Genomic DNA, 17,901 nt, shown 5'->3' with positions numbered 1-17,901 from the left:
ATAATAATAATAATAATGATAATAATAATAATAATGACGAAAGTAATAATAACAAACAATATAAAACAGATAGACCCACGTTTATTCATTATCCATGCAGAAAATATATTCATCTTTATGGAATGTGATACCTCATGTGGCTTTCTCAAGAACATCATAAGGCATACTATGGAGGCAAAGCAATATATGAATTTGAGTCTAGTGGTTATAGTAAAAGAAAATGATTATGAAGTATAATAAAAAACTGGCGGTGCAATGCCAGGGTCATTGTCGCTGGATAAGAAGGTAAATGACGCCAAAATAAAAACTAAAATTTTGCATACTCAAAGCAATGTAAGTATCAATTTGTAGAAATAAAATATTTAAAATGGCATCAGAATAGTATATTGCATGTCAAATACCTATAAAAGTGCTAGGATGCATTAGTGAATCAGTCGTATGCTCTTCCATGCATCAAGGATAGATATTAGGCACCATTCACCCCCTTATGACAATGGGGGAATCTCTGACGTAGGTCCCCCAGACATGGGCACTTGACCAACAAATGACAGATAGTAATGGGAACAAGGCAATCATCACAATACGGCTAAGTCCCACCACACATAAGGAAGCCATGCATAAGCCATGAGTGCCTAACGTCAAGCCAGACAAGAGCCACCTCCAATCGCTGAGGCTTGGATAGGAGAGCCCTCGGCACAACCACTCTCTGAAATATTTCTTTTAATTTATAACGAGTAGCAGCATCCCATTGGTTGCCAACAAGGAAGAATTGCATACGTCAAAGAAGGTGTCATATTGGAAGCTGGAAACTAGTAGTTGGCAGGGAGCCGTTGAGAAGACGCAGCTTTAGGTAATGTATCTGCTTTCTCAGTGCTTTAACACCAACATGTGTGAGAACCCAACAAAACTGGACAAGGTTACCACGCCTGTGTATCAGGAAAAATCATTCAAGAACAGCAAGGACCATGGGATGAGTTGAAGTAAAGGACTCAAGAGCTAAAAGTGCGGTTTGAAAATCACTAAAAATCGTAAAAGAAGCCTTTACATGTGTGAAAATCAGCTGAAGAGCTAAAACAACAGCAGTCAGTTCTGCACTAAAATTGGAGGAATCTAGAGGAAGACTTCCTCCCCTTACAAAATTTGAGCAAACCACACCAGAGCAAACACCAGTGTCTGAATTTGTCTATCTATCTATCTATAGCCCGACGCCCTAATCCCGCAAAGGGTGGCCACAGACAAAACGCCTCCAAGTCACTGTCACCCACCATTTGACTCCCCTCCCCCCAACTCACCCCCCCCTCCTTCATATACCTCTCAACTCCATCCCTCCACCTCATCCTCGGTCTACCCCTCCCTCTCCCTCCCTCCACCTCACCTACATACACCCTCTTAGTCAGTCTTTCATTCTCCATTCTCTCCACATGTCCAAACCACCTCAGTGTATTTCTCCTAATCTTTTCAACCACATCCACATCTACCCCACAACGTTCCTTCACTTCATTCGTCAACCTGTCCCTCCACGTCACTCCACATGCTCCTCTCAAGTAACTCATTTCCACTGCTCTCACTCCTGACTTGTTCCCCTCTTGCAAGGTCCACGCCTCGCTTCCATGGGTAGGGATCACAATACCATCATGCAGTGACTTCTTAACTTCCATACTCACCTCCCTATTTCTCATCACTGCTTTCAGTGTACCAACAACCTTTCTTCCCTGCTGTACCCTTTCACGTACTTCATCCCACAAAGTTCCATCCTTACTCATCACACTACCCAAGTACTTGAATGCACTCACATGCTCCATATCCTCACCATCCAACCTCACTGCACACTCTGTGACTTCATTCCTCTCAAACACCATAACTTTACTTTTGTTTACATTAACTTTCAGCTTCCTCCTCCTACACACTGTCCCAAATTCATTCACCAAACCTTGCAACTCCCATTCATCTTCACTCAACAATACTGTATCATCAGCAAACAGCAACACCGGAAGCTTCCAAATCTCACCCTCATTCATTAGGGCCACCCCCACATCCACTGCCCTACCTTGCACCTCCTTTACAACCCCATCCATATATATATTAAACAGCCATGGAGACATCACACACACCCCTGTTTCAGTCCCACATTGAGATAAAAGAACTCACTCAGCTCACCATCCACTCGCACCGTAGCCCTAGCTCCCTCGTACATACTCTTCACAGCACTCAACAATTTCCCCTCCACTCCATATATTCTTAATACCTTCCACATACCTTGCCTATCTATTCTGTCATAAGCTTTCTCCAAGTCCATGAAGGCAGCATACACTTTCCTTCCCTTCTCTAGATACTTCTCCACTAAACATCTTAGAACAAATATCTGATCTACACACCCTTTTCCCTCCCTAAATCCCCCTTGTTCTTCTCCAACTAGCTCCTCTGTCATATGCCTAACCCTATCAATGAGTATTCTACCATATATTTTACCAGTCACACTAAGAAGGCAAATACCCCTATGGTTACCACATACTTCTCTCTCCCCTTTTCCTTTGTACAGAGGAACAATTATACCTGATTTCCAGTCCTCTGGAACCCTTCCCTCTTCCCAAGCCAATCTACACAACTTCCATATCCACTCCACAACAATCTCACCCCCATACCTAAGCATTTCACCACACACTCCATCAATTCCTGGGGCCTTTCCCAGCGTAATCTTCTTCATCGCTTCCACTACTTCCGACCTACTGATCTCTTCCTCCCTCCTCTCATCTCTTCTTCTCCTAGCCATTCCCCAACCACTTATACTCACACTGCTCTCACTCTCAACATTCAACAAATCCTCAAAGTGCTCCTTCCATCTCCTCAGTTTCTCTCTCTTCTCCACCAGCAATCTGTTATTCCTATCTTTCACTCCCCTACTCTTTCCCCTTTCACACTGCCTTACTTTCTTTACCTCCTTCCAAAACAATTTCTTACTCTCCCTCCATTTCACACTCAGATTCCTCCCAAACTCTTCATCTGAATTTGTGATAGCTGTATATACAGGAACAGTGCCTCTGTGAATGGATGAATGATCCAAAAATAGCTGATACAGAGCTACAGAAGAGTTAGAAGACTTGGCACCTTCAGTATCTCTGCACACTTGCACCTCTGGAAGTAACCATGAGGCGATCCTCGGGAGTCGCACAGGACAGACAGGCTCAGCAGACAGACCTATATCCCATATTATCTGCCAGACTCTGTACCCAAAGGGATACGGAGTGTGAGGATGCAAATCATATTTGCTGAGAAAATGACTGTTGTGGCACACAAACAGTGGTAAGTGAGTCTGACACATCTAACGTGGTTTCAATTTTCAGTGATGACTTGCACAGTAGATCTAGGGAAGGCACACCAAGAACTGAGGATCATCTGAGAGCACCAGTAACATGACACAAACCAGCATGCTGCACAGGATCACGAACACTAGGCTGTGACACAGTAGCAGAAGAGTTCATCTCGCAGGTGTATGCAAGTTTACATCCCACTAAGGCTTGGTACAGGTGCAGGAGCGTTTTCTGATCAGCACCCCCTGAGTTGTGAGATAATGCCCTGAAAAAATTTATTGCTTGTATGCAAGACACTCATAAAAGTTTTGAATGTGAAACTCATTAAGTCGACAGTTAAATATTCAGCCAAGAAACTTGTTCTCCTCCACACACTGTAGTCGGCGCCCACTTAGAATTAAATCAGGGTCTGGGTGAATCTCCTTTATTCTACAAAAATGCTTAGCAACAGTCTCGCTTAAAGAAAACCGAAAACCTCTCCATTCTGCCCAGTTGGCGACTGTCCAGTGCTACCTGCATTTTCCTTTCAACTGTAGACATCCAGGATCAGGCAGACCATACTGGTAGGCAAGCCACATAAAAGGAAGAAGACACTCCCTTTCAGGGAAGGACCCTATAATATAATTTATGGCAGCGGCAAATAAAGGGACACTAATCAAACACCCCTGTGGAACACCCTCCCCCTGAACTGGAGGGACAGAGACTCAGGAGCCAACATGGACTTGAAATTTGCCATTTGACAAGAAATTTCTAAGGAATAGCAGGTGGCCATGCATCCCAGAGTTGTGAAGTTGACTCAAAATGCCATGGCGCCATGCCGTATGGTATGCTTTTTCCAGATCAAAGAACACAGCGACAAGATGTTGTCGATATGCAAAAGCCTCACATATTGCTGACTTCAGTCTGATGAGGTTGTCTGATGTACAGTACGTCACATTCTATGAAACCCGCCTTGTGATGGAAAGAAGAAACCATTTTTCTCTAGATACCAAATGCCTCACATATTGCTGCTGAAGTCTGATGAGGTTGTCTGATGTACATCACATCCTATGAAACTCATTTTGTGACAGAAAGAAAAGAAAAAAAAAAAATTAGATACCAAACGAGCCTCACGGTAACCATCTACTCAAAAAGTCTGCACACACAAGACATCAAACAAACTAGATGATAATTTGAGTCATTAGAATGATCCTTACCTGGCTTAGGAAATGGGAGGACTATACCTGTCTTCCAAATAGTGGGGACTACATCTTCATCCCGTATCGTATTATAAAGCATTAATAAAAACAAAAGAGAATCGTACTGCAAATTGGCAAATCATAGCATAAGGAATGTCATTAGGTTGAGAAGCATTTGCTACAGTGGTGGAGAGCAGTATGCACTTCACGCAAAATAATGAAGGCATTTTAAGCTTCTCCATTAGATAATAAGGAAATACGGAACCTCTCCTGTTGATGGTAAAAACAGCTAAATGATTTGATGGGATCTGATTTAGAATCATTATAAGCGTGCTCTGCCAGGGCTGAAGCTACCTCAGAGGCATTGACCACAGATGACCCATGGAGTTTAAGGACCGGGGAAGGAGAAGGTGAATGCTTGCATGTTACTTTCCTCACCTTCTTCCAGCTCAGTAGAAAGGAGTGGACGAGGTGACAGATGAGACAAAGGTTCTCCATGAGGTGTGACGAAAGTTGTTCGGAACCCACTGATAACGGGCCTGATCTTTCTTAAACTGAATTTTTAAATAAACATCTTTATTTTTCCTGTATCACCTACTAGCAGCTTTATAGACCCTCCTGGCCAATGCACACTTCTCATTCCACCAAGGCACAGGTCCACTGCAAAACTTTCCAGACATCCTAGGAATAAGGTGACCAGATTTATTAGAGCTAAAAGCGGGACACTATCACGCGCACGTGTGTGTGTGTGTGTGTATATATATATATATATATATATATATATATATATATATATATATATATCCTGGGGCAAGATATCACTGCTACTGACGCAACCCCGGGTGGCGGATAGGGGAATGCCTTGTAGATATACGAGGTACTGTCTTAGACGGTGCAGACCATGGGACCCCCTATAGATATATAGGGCTCCACCAAATATAACGAATAAGGTGGCAAAAAAAAATTACATCTCACCAGAAACAATGTGTCAGGGAGGTGAGCTTATTTGCCACAGTCCTCCCAACCAAACATGAGTTCTATTGCAAATGATTTGACGGGCGTTCATGTTGGATCATCGTCTACTAAAGGCCCAACCGCACTGCCTCCTGTGCTTACAGGCAGTGTGCCACCGAAAGTGAGTAGGCACTGTGTTGGAAAGTTAGACTCTTGGATGTTAAACAAACTGAAATCGATGAAGATCTATGCATACAATGTAAGAAGGCTGGCAGAAGATTACAAACTTGATAACCTGATGACTGAACTGGAAAACAATAGTTGGGATATTGTAGGTCTGAGTGAGATCTGCAGAAAAGAAGAAAAAGTAATTCAGCTCAAAGACAGCAAACACCTATTTTACTAAAGAGGAATGGAAAATGAAAGAGTTAATGGTGTAGTATTTCTAATTAACAGAAATCTTGCAGACAACACTGGTAAAGTCAGCAGTGTATCTGACAGAGCAGCATTTGTTGTCATTAGACTATGCAAAAAATATACGGTACCATGAAAGTCATACAAGTATATGCACCAATTTCTCAAAGCCCAGATGAAGAAATATAAACACTCTAGATGACATCTCCCAGATTATGGAAGAAGAAAAGACAACATATACTATACTCATGGGAGACTTCAATGCAAAAGTTGGGAAGTCGGAAAATGGAGAACCATGTATGGGAAAATATGGAGTGGGAGAAAGGAATGAAAGAGGAGAAATGTTGGTAAATTTTGCTGAAATGTTTAACATGAGAATAATGAACACATTCTTCCACAAAAGAAAAGGAAGAAAGTGGACTTGAAGAAGCCCAAATGGAGAAACAAAGAATGAAATCGACTTCATTATAGCAAATAAGACTAACACGATCACAAATGTCAGTTATCAACAAAGTAAATATAGGCAGTGATCATGCAGTGGTGGGTTGCACAGCCAGATTCAATTTCAGAAATGAAAGAAAGAAGATGATTAAAGATAAAAAGATATGCTCAATAATAGTAAATGAAAACAAAGCAGCCTTTCAGCTGGAAATAAAGAACAGATTTCAGGCACTAAGTAATGCTGAATGTGACATTGATGAGCTGAATGACAGATTAACAAAAGTGCTAAGAGAATCAGCAGAGGTAGTAGGAAAACCTAATACAACCAAAACTAAGAAGTATTCAGAAAAGACACTCGAGCTTATGAAAAAACGAAATGAAATGAAACTAAAGACAAAGAAAGACGAAACAGAACGAGCAGAATTAAATTAGCTTATCAACAAGAGATAAAGAGAAGAAAAATGAAAGAGAAACATGGATCAGATCAAAGAAACCATCAAAAATGGAAAAAGTCTGAAACAGGTCCGAAGTAAAATGGCACTAGGAAAGCAACAAATGAAAGAAAAAAACGGTGAAATCATTAAATGCAGAGATAAGATTGTGAAGAGAGTTGAAGAATTTTACAAAGAACTGTATGCATCAAAGACAGTAGTAGCAATAGCTAACTTTTCAGTTGACACAAGAGAAATACCTGAGGTAACACCAGACGAAGTAAATATTTGTCTTAAAAATATGAAAAGAGGGAAGGCTCCGGGAGAAGATGGAATAGTAACAGATTTACTGTTGGATACCGGAGTAGAAGTACAAAATAGGCTTGCTCACTTATTTATCCACTGTATAAAACAAGAAAATTCCCAAATTGTGTAATGCAATAGTTATTTTACTCTACAAATAAGGTGACTCAAAAGATCTTAGTAACTATCGACCCATTAGCTTATTATCAGTCATTTACAAAGTCTTCACTAAAGTCCTTACGAACAGAATAACAACAATTTTGGAGGAAAACCAACCTCGTGAACTGGCAGGAATCCGAAGCGGGTATTCGACCATTGATCATCTACATACAATGAACCAGCTAATTGAGAAAACTATAGTATATAATAAACCACTTTGCATAGGTTTTGTTGATTATGAAAAGGCTTTCGAGTCAGTGGAGCACATAGCAATTATAAATTCATTGTGAGAACAAGAAGTGAATGAGAACATTGTGAACCTGCTCGAAAACATATATAAAGAGGGAACTGCTACAGTTAAATTACATAAGGACTCAGAAAAAAATAAGATTGAGAAGGGCGTGCGTCAGGGAGATAGAATTTCAACAAAAATTTTTACAGCATGCCTAGAAAGTATTTTCAGAAAGCTAAACTGGGAAAACAAAGGAGTGAACATTGACGGAGAAAAGCTAAACCATTTAAGATTTGCAGATGACATTGTCCTAATCTCAGAAACAGCGGAGGCATTCCAAGAAATGTTAAATGACCTGAACAGAGAAGTCTGAAAGTAGGACTGAAGATGAACGGAAGTAAAACTAAAGTAATGTTTAATCCACAAACACCAAAGAGCGTCATCAGAATAAGCGATGAAATTCTTGAAGAAGTTAAGGAGTACAACTACTTGGGACAAATACTAAAATTAACGAAAGATCATGATAGCGAAATAAAAAGACGCATTACAATTGGATGGAAAGCCTTCGGTAAACATAGAGGCATTATGAAAAGTAGCTTGCCAGTTTGTATGAAACAAAAAGTATATAACGAATGTATAATTCCAGCTATGACGTATGGTTGTGAGACCTGGAAACTGACAAAATCAATGCAAAATAAATTAATCCGTTCTCAGAGAGCAATGGAAAGGTCGATGTTGGGAATATCTTTAAGAGACAGGAAAAGATCAACTTGGGTGAGAGAGCAGACTAAAGTCAAAGATATCATAGAAGTTATAAAAGAACATAAATGGAGGTGGGCAGGCCATATAGCAAGAAAAAGGGATAACCGATGGAGTAAGAGGCTGACGGACTGGACACCAGGAGAATGTAAGCGTAGCAGAAAAAGGCCAGACAGGAGATGGAGAGATGAGATAGAGAAATTTGCAGGGAAAACGTGGCAAAGATTGGCTCAGTCAAGGAATTCGTGGAAAAGGTTGGGGGAGGTCTTTGTTCAGCAGTGGCCAAGTAATGGCTGATGATGATGATGGTGATTATATATATATATATATATATATATATATATATATATATATATATATATATATATATATATATATATAGATAGATAGATAGATAGATAGATAGATATATTATGTGAGTGACAGCGACTGCTGCTGCACTACACCTCATCCTGAGGCTGCTAATCAAACATAAACATCTACGAACTCCGAACATACAGTACGGTACGGTGAATGGGTCGACCAAAGTTACCAGGTAGTGAGTATTACATATTTTATATTAATAATTTGATATTTCATTCGGTTAGGATTATGCATAATTTTACTAATTCATCCTAATTTCACTAAAGATGATTAAGTTATATCTAATGCAATGGTAATTTTCTAAAAGCGGGGCATTTAAGATAATTTGCTGAAAAAGCAGGACTTTCTAGTCACAATTTAAGAAGCGGGACAGACGTCCAAAAAGCGGGACTGTCCCGCCTAAAAGCGGGACTCTGGTCACCTTACCTAGGAACTGAAGAAAAACTAGCCTGATATACAGTAGATGTGTACCACTGTTCCGTATCTTTAGCATTCTGAAAGTCAGAAACGCTATGGTCAAAATTCGAGTGTTCTGCAAACTCTGCCTTGTCAACCTTACTCAGACACCAGCGAGGGACATGCTCCACGAGCACAGAGTTCCATGACTTAACCCATCCAAACCCAATGACAACATTTTGTGGTCCTGATTTTCAGAAATTCCGTGATTTATTGTGCTATGATTGTATGTTGAAATACGGGTCCCAGTCCCTAATTTGGTTCCCCTATAACATGCTGTGGCTAAAAATATAATTTTCCAGTAGTTACCTCTATGTTTATTTGCTCACATGAAAGTAATTTTACCATTTTTCTTTGGTCTCCTACAACATCCTGTTCAAACCTGTTTGGTAACAGCTGTAGGAGACTCCTGCACCTAGCATTCAGTCACAGGCTGATTGCCACATAAGACAGACACTGCAGGCATATCACCAACTGTTCTTATATCCTTCTCATAAGGTGAATGTGAATTTGGAAGACTACGTTTGTAGTCATGGGGCTTATGACTGTAACCACTGTGCTTTACCCATGACTTTGTGGATGGTGTACTATATTTTTATTTACCAATACATGAATGCAAGTTTTGAACGTTGCAATTGATGAATATCTGTCAAATATAAAACTTGTTTCTTTGTTATGTCGTTATATTATTCCATTGTTATACATTCTTCATAATGTGTTTTTTGACAAGATAAGGAAGTGAATCAACAAACATTTTGTGGACAAAGGATTGTTTCTCATCGGTTCTTGAGGGATGTTGTATACTTCAGTGAAGATCTCGAAGATATTGATATTGCCATTACTGGTCCACCAGCTGGTGGTGATGGCAGTGATACTGAACAACAAAATGACGAAAACTTTGAAGATGAAAAGACGATCCAAGAGGAGATTGCGAGTCAAGCTGATGTGTTTATGAAGAGCCTGTTGAAATGCCTGTACTAATAGTAAGAGACAAAGAAGAGATCTACCAAATGGAAACACAGCCATATATTCTCCACAGCCAGATCAGATCCAAGATAAACAGGAAAGTGCAAGATCCTACTGAAAAAATTCCCTGACCTTGCTGGAGTGTTAGAGTGGTCTGTTTTTGAAAAAGTATTTCAGGACATGCTCAGACATCATGTCTGCGAGACAAATAAGTATGATAAGACAGACTGTAACATCCCAAGCTTTCAAATATGTGAAGAAATGTACAACTTTCTTGGTTTATTACTGCAATCTGGGTACAAGCTTCGCACAAGTGAAAGATTATTGGGGTAAATCACCTGATCTATCCTGTCGGGCTTTTGCAGACATTATGAGTCGAAATTATTTCCAGCAAATCAAACAAGAACTCTATGCAGCTGATAATTAGTCATTTGGTTCAGAGAAAATGGCAATGATCAGTCCTCTCTATGAAATTCTAAACCAGTCTTTACTGATGTTTGGTGTACTTAATGAACACCTTAGCACTGATGAGTCTACGATTCCATATTTTGGAAGGCATTGATGTAAGCAGTTCATAAGTGGAAAGCCAATCAAGTTTGGCTTCAAATGCTGGGTACTTGCTGGCTCTAGTGGAATGCCTTATAGGGTTACCACATACGAAGGAAAGGATGGAAAGCATAGCACAGAGACTTCTCGTGGTGCACGGGTTGTTACGGACTGTCTCAAAGTATATGAAAAGCCTACCTCTCACATTTTCTTCAATAACTTTTTTACATCCTTTGATTTAATTTCAGATCTGAAATCTCTTGGAGACAGAGCTACTGGCACAATAAGGGAAAATTGCACAAAAGGGTGTGTAGTGAAGAGTGTAGCAGAGATGAAAAAATGGAAGAGGTTCATTTGATTATAGATCTGTTGGAGATGTCGAGATAGTTAGATGGAATGATAACTCAGTAGTAACCGTACGTAGTAATGCTAGTGGAGCTGATCCAGTTACACAAGTAAAACGATGGGAGAAAAAGAAAGGACCAGCAACGGTCCCCAAGCTACACGTCGTTGCACATTACAACAGAGGAATGGGTGGAGTAGGTATCATGGACAGAGCATTGGCAGATTACGGGCCAGCAATCAAAGGAAAGAAATGGTACTGGCCTCTGCTTCTAAATGCAGTAAACACTGCAGTAGTTTACAGTTGAAGAGTTTATCAGCTGTGCAGTGATCAAATGAAGCAAAAAGAACTCTGACGAAGCTTAGTTGCAGTAATACTGAAGCAGTCACAGCCAAGGTCAAGAGCAGAATCATTACCTGGCCCCTCTTATTCTGTCCCTGTAGAAGTCAGAACAGACAACCGAAACCACTACCCACAAAGGTGTCCAGTAAGACACTGCACTGTGTGCAAGGAGAATTGTAGGATTCAGTGCGGCAAATGAAATAAGTCAATGTATTAGAACAACTGCTTTCAATTATACCATGAGAAGTAGATTTTTGATGCCCCAACAATAATATTATTTTCTGTGGATTCTTTGAAATCTAGAAATGGGGTATTTTATTTCAAAATTTATTTATTTTACCTTTTTTTATGAATGATGACTTCTACAGTATGATTACAATAAACTCTTTTGATGGAATTGTATACTAGTACAGTATATGTGGAAAAAGAAATATTTTGGTTTGTAAAGAAATAAACCTATGGCTATTGTATTCCATTTCCTTCTCCTTTGTTCTTGATATTGGCAATTCCATCAAGCAAACAACTAAGAATTTGTGATAGTGTCATAAAAATGCTGTATATCTGAAAGTAGGAAAAAGAAATAATCATGTAGGTCGACAGGCTGGATATCACGTAAGGGAAGAGCACATCCCAAGTAGCCTACTGGCCAATGGCTACATATGTAGTCATGACAATTTTGAGGGCATGAAGCAAGTAATCATCAAAATAGGGTACTGTATCCCTTAATATGACCAATGAGAGCAAAATACTTCAATATAAAAAGAATTTTGAAAGTATGAAGACGGGTTGGGTTTGCCTGGGTTCAGAATGGGGTAATGATCGCTTCCAAGTCAGGTAACGTCTGACGAGAAAAATCCAACGAACAATCACGGGAGACCAGTGTAAGATCGATAGCCACTGAAGTGCCATTTTGCACATGAGAATGCATCAGGTTGCCAGTAGTAAGAAGAACCGAGTCTCAACCCTCAAAAAAAGATGCCACGAGATTGCCACAGGAGTTAGATAGAGTATAACACCACAAAGCATGACCCCCATTTAAGTCAACAAGGAGAACATATAAATGGCCTAGGAGGTTGACGAAAAAGGTGATCAAGACTGTCATGTAAGACAGGCAGAGAGGGTGGTAAATAAAGGCTACAGATTATGTAAGTCCTCTCTAGGTGTAACTGAACAGTCATACCTGTAGGGGGACTATACAGCAAAAGATGTGAATGGAATATCTGTGCGGCACAGAACAGCACAGCATCCTCGAGAACCACAGTCTATGAGAGGTGGTGAGTAGAAAGCTGTATATCCTCTGGGAGCAGGAAATGGGCTGTCTTCAACCATAGTTTCCTGAAGGCAGACAGAAAATGTGAAAATTGGAAAGGAACAGTTGAAGGTTCTCCCACTTCGAGCATTTGCAAACTATTTTGCCAGTGATTGTCAGGTAATTTAACAGTCGTACGTCCAAGTATTGGAGGAGGTCATGGAAAAAAATGATACCCCTACATTAGTTAAAGGTGGCCTGAGGAGCACATAAAACATCTGCAGCAGAAATGGAGGTCAGGGCCGGTAATTGGGAGCTCTCTCCAGTGGAGGACACCTCAATAAGGATGCTTCCATCCCTCTGAGAGGACATTTTAAGTTCCCTGTCACAAGTTGAAACAATGGCACGGTGTAATTAAAAAATGTTAGTATCCAGCACTGACCCACCCCAAGAGGATTTCAGCACTAGATATTTCACGTATGTTCAAGGCACTGGTAGCACCTTGGCCTAACCAGAGCCGCACCGACCCGACATGAACTCCTCCTAGTCCTAGCTGAATGGTGGGGCAAAGGAGGACAGTCTCCAGGGGCCTGGAAAGGCTCCAGAGTGGCAATAAGAGATCTTGGTTGAGAAAGTCCTTGGGCTGGTGCAGAGTCATCAACAGTATTATTTTGAAAGACAGCCATAGAGAGCCAATAAATACTTCGTTCCCTTACCCCTCCACCCACATGTAACCCAACAAGGGGAGGTCATATGCCAGGGATAACACCACTGGTGACCCCAGAGGTAGTGAGGGAGTATATGCAGGTAACCAATGGGGGACCAAGACAAGGGTGACTCTAGGATGATAGGACCCACCAGGTCCCCCATTGCCCACTTGACCCTAGCCAACAAGTGACCAGCCGATTGACCTGGTCAGGCCCAACCAGACCGCTTGTCTAGCCAGAACAGGGGACCAAAGAGGTGTGTTGCTACCTGCAAGGTGCATTGTGGAGCATCGTTCAACCTCCAGGACTCATGTTTCTCAGCATTATGATGGCAAACACATGAGGAGGCAAAAACCCTACCCAAGATGGAAGATGGGCAGGGATAAGCAACATCAACAAAAGACTTTCTCTACCAGTGATGCAGGGGGGTGTGCTTGGTCCACAGGGCCGACAGATGCCAAACCCTACCGGTACAAAGGCAAGCACTGCTCCAGAATAGGTGGCACTACCAGCCAAGCTTCATGCCCTCCCACCACGTCTTGATGACCCCCCTCCCTGAGACAGTTGGAAAGAAGGCCTTGCACTGGTTAAATCCTCAAGAGGCGACTGAAGATTTTCGGATCTTGCAATGCCACCACGTGAAGCAGGCTACAATATAAAATAGTAAACCCTCGCTATAATGTCTCCCAATATAGCAGATGTATACTGGACCCAGGTACTCTAAATTGAGGCCCCTACACCTCGAACAATGGCCGTTACTATTTCAGCTTTCTCCTCATGTTTTTTTCTTTTTCTGCAGACTATTGCAACCCACATTGGTTTTCATATTTGGGTATATATGTATATTTTTTTTCGTGGAAAGAGTGGTGAATTATTTGAAAACTACATGTTTTTACTTTTTTCTCGTTATTGTTGCTTACTATTAGATGGCAAAGGGTTTCATTCAGCTGAGAAAAAACTACTGATATCCGAAGCAAAATTATGCAACAGAAAATAGCAAGAAAGAAGAAAAAAGCACAACCTTTAAAGCCAGCGCAAAAAAAAAAAAATCCCAAAAGCTAAAGATTTGAGTTTGAGAGTAACTTTGCAATTCATTCACCTTAAGAAACTTTTTTTTTTTTTTTTCCAGTAGAGAGAGTCGAATTCTTATATTAAAAGACTGCAAGATAAATGGTATTGTGCAGAAGAGAATACAGTCATTCCATCTTTCTGTCTGTCATTTTAGTATCTGTTCATCCATTTACATCAAACTGTCCATCATTTCATCACTGGCACTGTGTTAGTTGTACTATGGAAACGTCTTAATATTCACGTCTTAGGAAAATGTTTTTACTATTTTCTCATGAAGAATCAAATTCATAGCCTTCTGCGTGAGAGGCAAGTACTGCAGGCAACAATTTGGACAAATATTTGCCATATAATACATCAGTTCAACTATAGCACTTTTCTGCTCAGGGCAATTTACTGATTTTATTTGTGCCTGTGTTTTCTTGTATTTAGTGTTTTTGTGTTTTTTCTTGTTACCTTTTATATTGTCTTTTTATTCTCTCTCTCGCTGGTAGCCGTTTTAACCCCTCCATGGCCGCCAGCATCGAATGACGTTTAGCAGATAAATGGCTGCAGGCTTTGTTTGAGTGTGGCCTATAAAAAACTGAAATAATTTTGGGGAAGTGTACAACGTTCTGAACGTCTTCAGACTGACCTACACTACACTCCCATACACCCCATCAAGCAGTTCAGAGCCTGCTGCTGTGATGAGTGGATTTTCGATTTTTTCACCCCTGGCCATGCCTAAACATGCAAAACTACACCCATTATCTCGACACAGGCAGAAAATATAATCTTTGACCTCTGTTGCAAAACACACACAACCACCTGTTTACGATTATAAATTAATACAGACACAGACAAAAAAGACGTGATAATAATTAAAAAAAATACCTTTTTGTCTTGGTATTGTTACGTCCCAGTCCCACACTGCCACAGGCTCCAACAGCAGTAGTTCAGTACAGGAAGGACGTTGCCCAGCGAGTTGGTCTTCCTATGGTCAGCCTTTAGGTGTGCAGCACACAAGATAAGCTGAGGTGAAAATAAACACTGGCTCCTTACAGTTCACTGTCTTTATTTTCCAAATAATTCCACTTAATGCTTTTCAGTTTCATTGTTCTCACAAGCACTGGAGCTATACACACTTTACTGATTGCAGTTACACTTAATGTTTAACAACACTTCACAGTTAGTACACTTAATGCTTGCTAACACTTCACTTATTACACAAGTACTGAAAATAATCTTCACTGACAGTAATTACACTTAATACACTTCACTGTCTTCTCAAGTTCCAATGATATACAAACTTCAATAACCCGTCACTGTTTGCCACTGTTTTCACTAGTACCCAAAATATACAACCTTCACTGACACTGACACTGCACTACACTCAAACCAAAACCGACTGCACTTCACTCAAACTGACCTGAAACCCGACTAAACTCGTAACAGTCTCTACACCATCTCATATAAGCTTGCATTACTCTCGAAACTTCGTGTTTACTCTCGACGGGAAACAGTTGCCAACTCGGAAAAAGACCAAAACATGCCAGTGTTGTCTCACATTACATAGCACTCTAAATCATTTACCATACGAACTTAAACTACGTAATTCAACAAGCAATCACTTAAATAAAACATTATAAAAAAAAAATGATAATGAAAATAAATGTTTAACTTACGAAATAACTACGCCCACAAACAACAGGCAAACTGGCAACTCTGATGACTCGTACCGGAACTTACGGTACCAGAAACGTCTCGAAGGTACGAGACTACCTACATGGCAAATCTCCCTTCATAACACTACTCCCTCCCTAGTTCTTTGTCGTCCCAACAAAACTACACAATATTACAAGCATAAACCCTAATCTTAATAAAACATCTAACTATACACAAAAATATCTTTCAACTTATCAGGTCTTCTATTCCACTTCCAATAATGTCCTTGCTCCTCCACACAGTCCACTCCTCCAGGAAGGTCTTGCTCCTCTTCTTGATTCACTTCTTCCCTTGGGAAACTGTTACCATCTTCTTGCACTTCAGCTCCTTGGTCCTCCTCAAAATCCTTGGCCGCACGTGAACACAATTCCCTGGAGATGTCCCAGCTGTACTGTCCTGGCCCATGGTACTGCCACAGATGATTCATATGTACCACCTTTGGGCGAGACTTCCTACCTCCCCGAATCTCATATGTTACGTCTGATAGGTGGTCCAACACAGTGTAAGGTCCGTCCCATGGGCACTGCAGTTTCGGTGACCGGCCCTTCTTTTGCTGAGGATTGTATAACCAAATTTGGTCACCACCCTTGAAGCTCACTTCACTTGCCTTGACATCGTTCTTGCACTTCATCACCTCTCCTGAAAGCTTGATGGCTCCTCGCACTTGATGATGTACCTCAGCCAGCCTTTCCTGGAGGTGCTTCGCATAGCTGGAGGTGTCCGTAGGCAGCTCATCACCAGGTGGTCGTCCCATTAACAAGTCAACGGGTAAGCGGAACTCGTGGCCCAACATCAGTTTTCAAGGAGTGTAGCCAGTAGACTCATGGGATCCAGACCGATATGCCATCAGCAATGCAAGTAATTTCTGGTCCCATTCTGTTGGTCCATCTATGTAGTACTTGGCCAGCTCTTGTCCTAGGGTCCAGTTGAATTTCTCCATCATCCCATCTGACTGTGGCCTTAGTGGGGTTATCCTGGTCTTCTTGATCCCCAATAACTTGCAGCACTCACGGAACACAGCAGACTCAAATTTTCTACCCTGGTCTGAATGTAGCTCTTGTGGCATCCCAAAACACAGAAAAACTGATCAACCAACACCTGAGCAACAGTCGCAGCCTCTTGATCAGGGATAGCATAGGCTTCTGACCACTTTGTGAAGTAGTCCATGGCAACATATATACCGGTTTCCTCTCTCAGTGAGTGGCAAAGGTCCAGCAATGTCCACCGTGACTCTTTCTATCGATGCACCCACTTGGTACAGCTGGAGAGGGGCGTTTCATGGGTTCCTTCTTGGCACATCACACATCACAGGCCCGACATCACTCTTCAGCATCCTGACACATGCCAGTCCAGTAGAACCTCTGTTGCAGCCAGCTTAGAGTTTTCTTCACTCCCAGGTGCCCGCTAGTGATCTGGTTATGGGACTCATCCAAGATCTCGGACCTCATCTTCGTAACCACCAATTGCCTATACTTGCTGAGGCCATCGGGTGTCTCCCACTGACACTCCAGTAGCTCATTTCAAACGTAGAAGGTCCCACTGACTCCAGTAGCTCTTGGTCGCAGAGCTTAACCTGGAAATTTCTTCCCGAGATGGTCGCACTGTACTCTGTTGCAGTCACTCTAACACTGGCTGTAAATCTGCATCCTCCATCTGCATCCTCTTCAGGTCTTCGTCTGATGCTAGCATTGTCATTGCAGTATGGCTGCATTTCTTACAATGTCGTTCCTTTTTACTACAATGCCGGCACTCCGGATCACAAGGCCGACAACTCATGCTGTCAGCATTGCCATGTACCTGCCCAGGACGATGTTGACCCTCATAATTGTGCTGCTCTTGCTTCCCGAGCCAGCGTGCCAGTTGTCCTTCTGGATTCTTTATTGTTTTCAGCCACTTGAGTGCTGCATGGTCTGTCCTGATAATGAAGTTTGACTCATACAGCCAGGGATGAAAGAAATCAAGGCTCTTCATCACTGCC

The 17,901-nt window shown here is 41.4% G+C and overlaps 1 protein-coding gene across 1 annotated transcript in view; it reads left to right on the top strand.

The window, feature by feature from the left end:
- Nucleotides 1-17,901, top strand: part of LOC145398406 (cytochrome P450 2L1-like) — a 115,174-nt gene that overhangs the window by 18,973 nt on the left and 78,300 nt on the right. The gene's annotated exons all lie outside the window — the stretch shown is intronic.

This window comes from Coenobita brevimanus, chromosome 5 (genome assembly GCF_032717465.1).
Source record: "Coenobita brevimanus isolate Jiangsu-jjx chromosome 5, ASM3271746v2, whole genome shotgun sequence".
NCBI lineage: Eukaryota > Metazoa > Arthropoda > Malacostraca > Decapoda > Coenobitidae > Coenobita > Coenobita brevimanus.
Note: the sequence above shows the minus strand (reverse complement) of the source record. Positions and strands in the feature narration are given on the sequence as shown.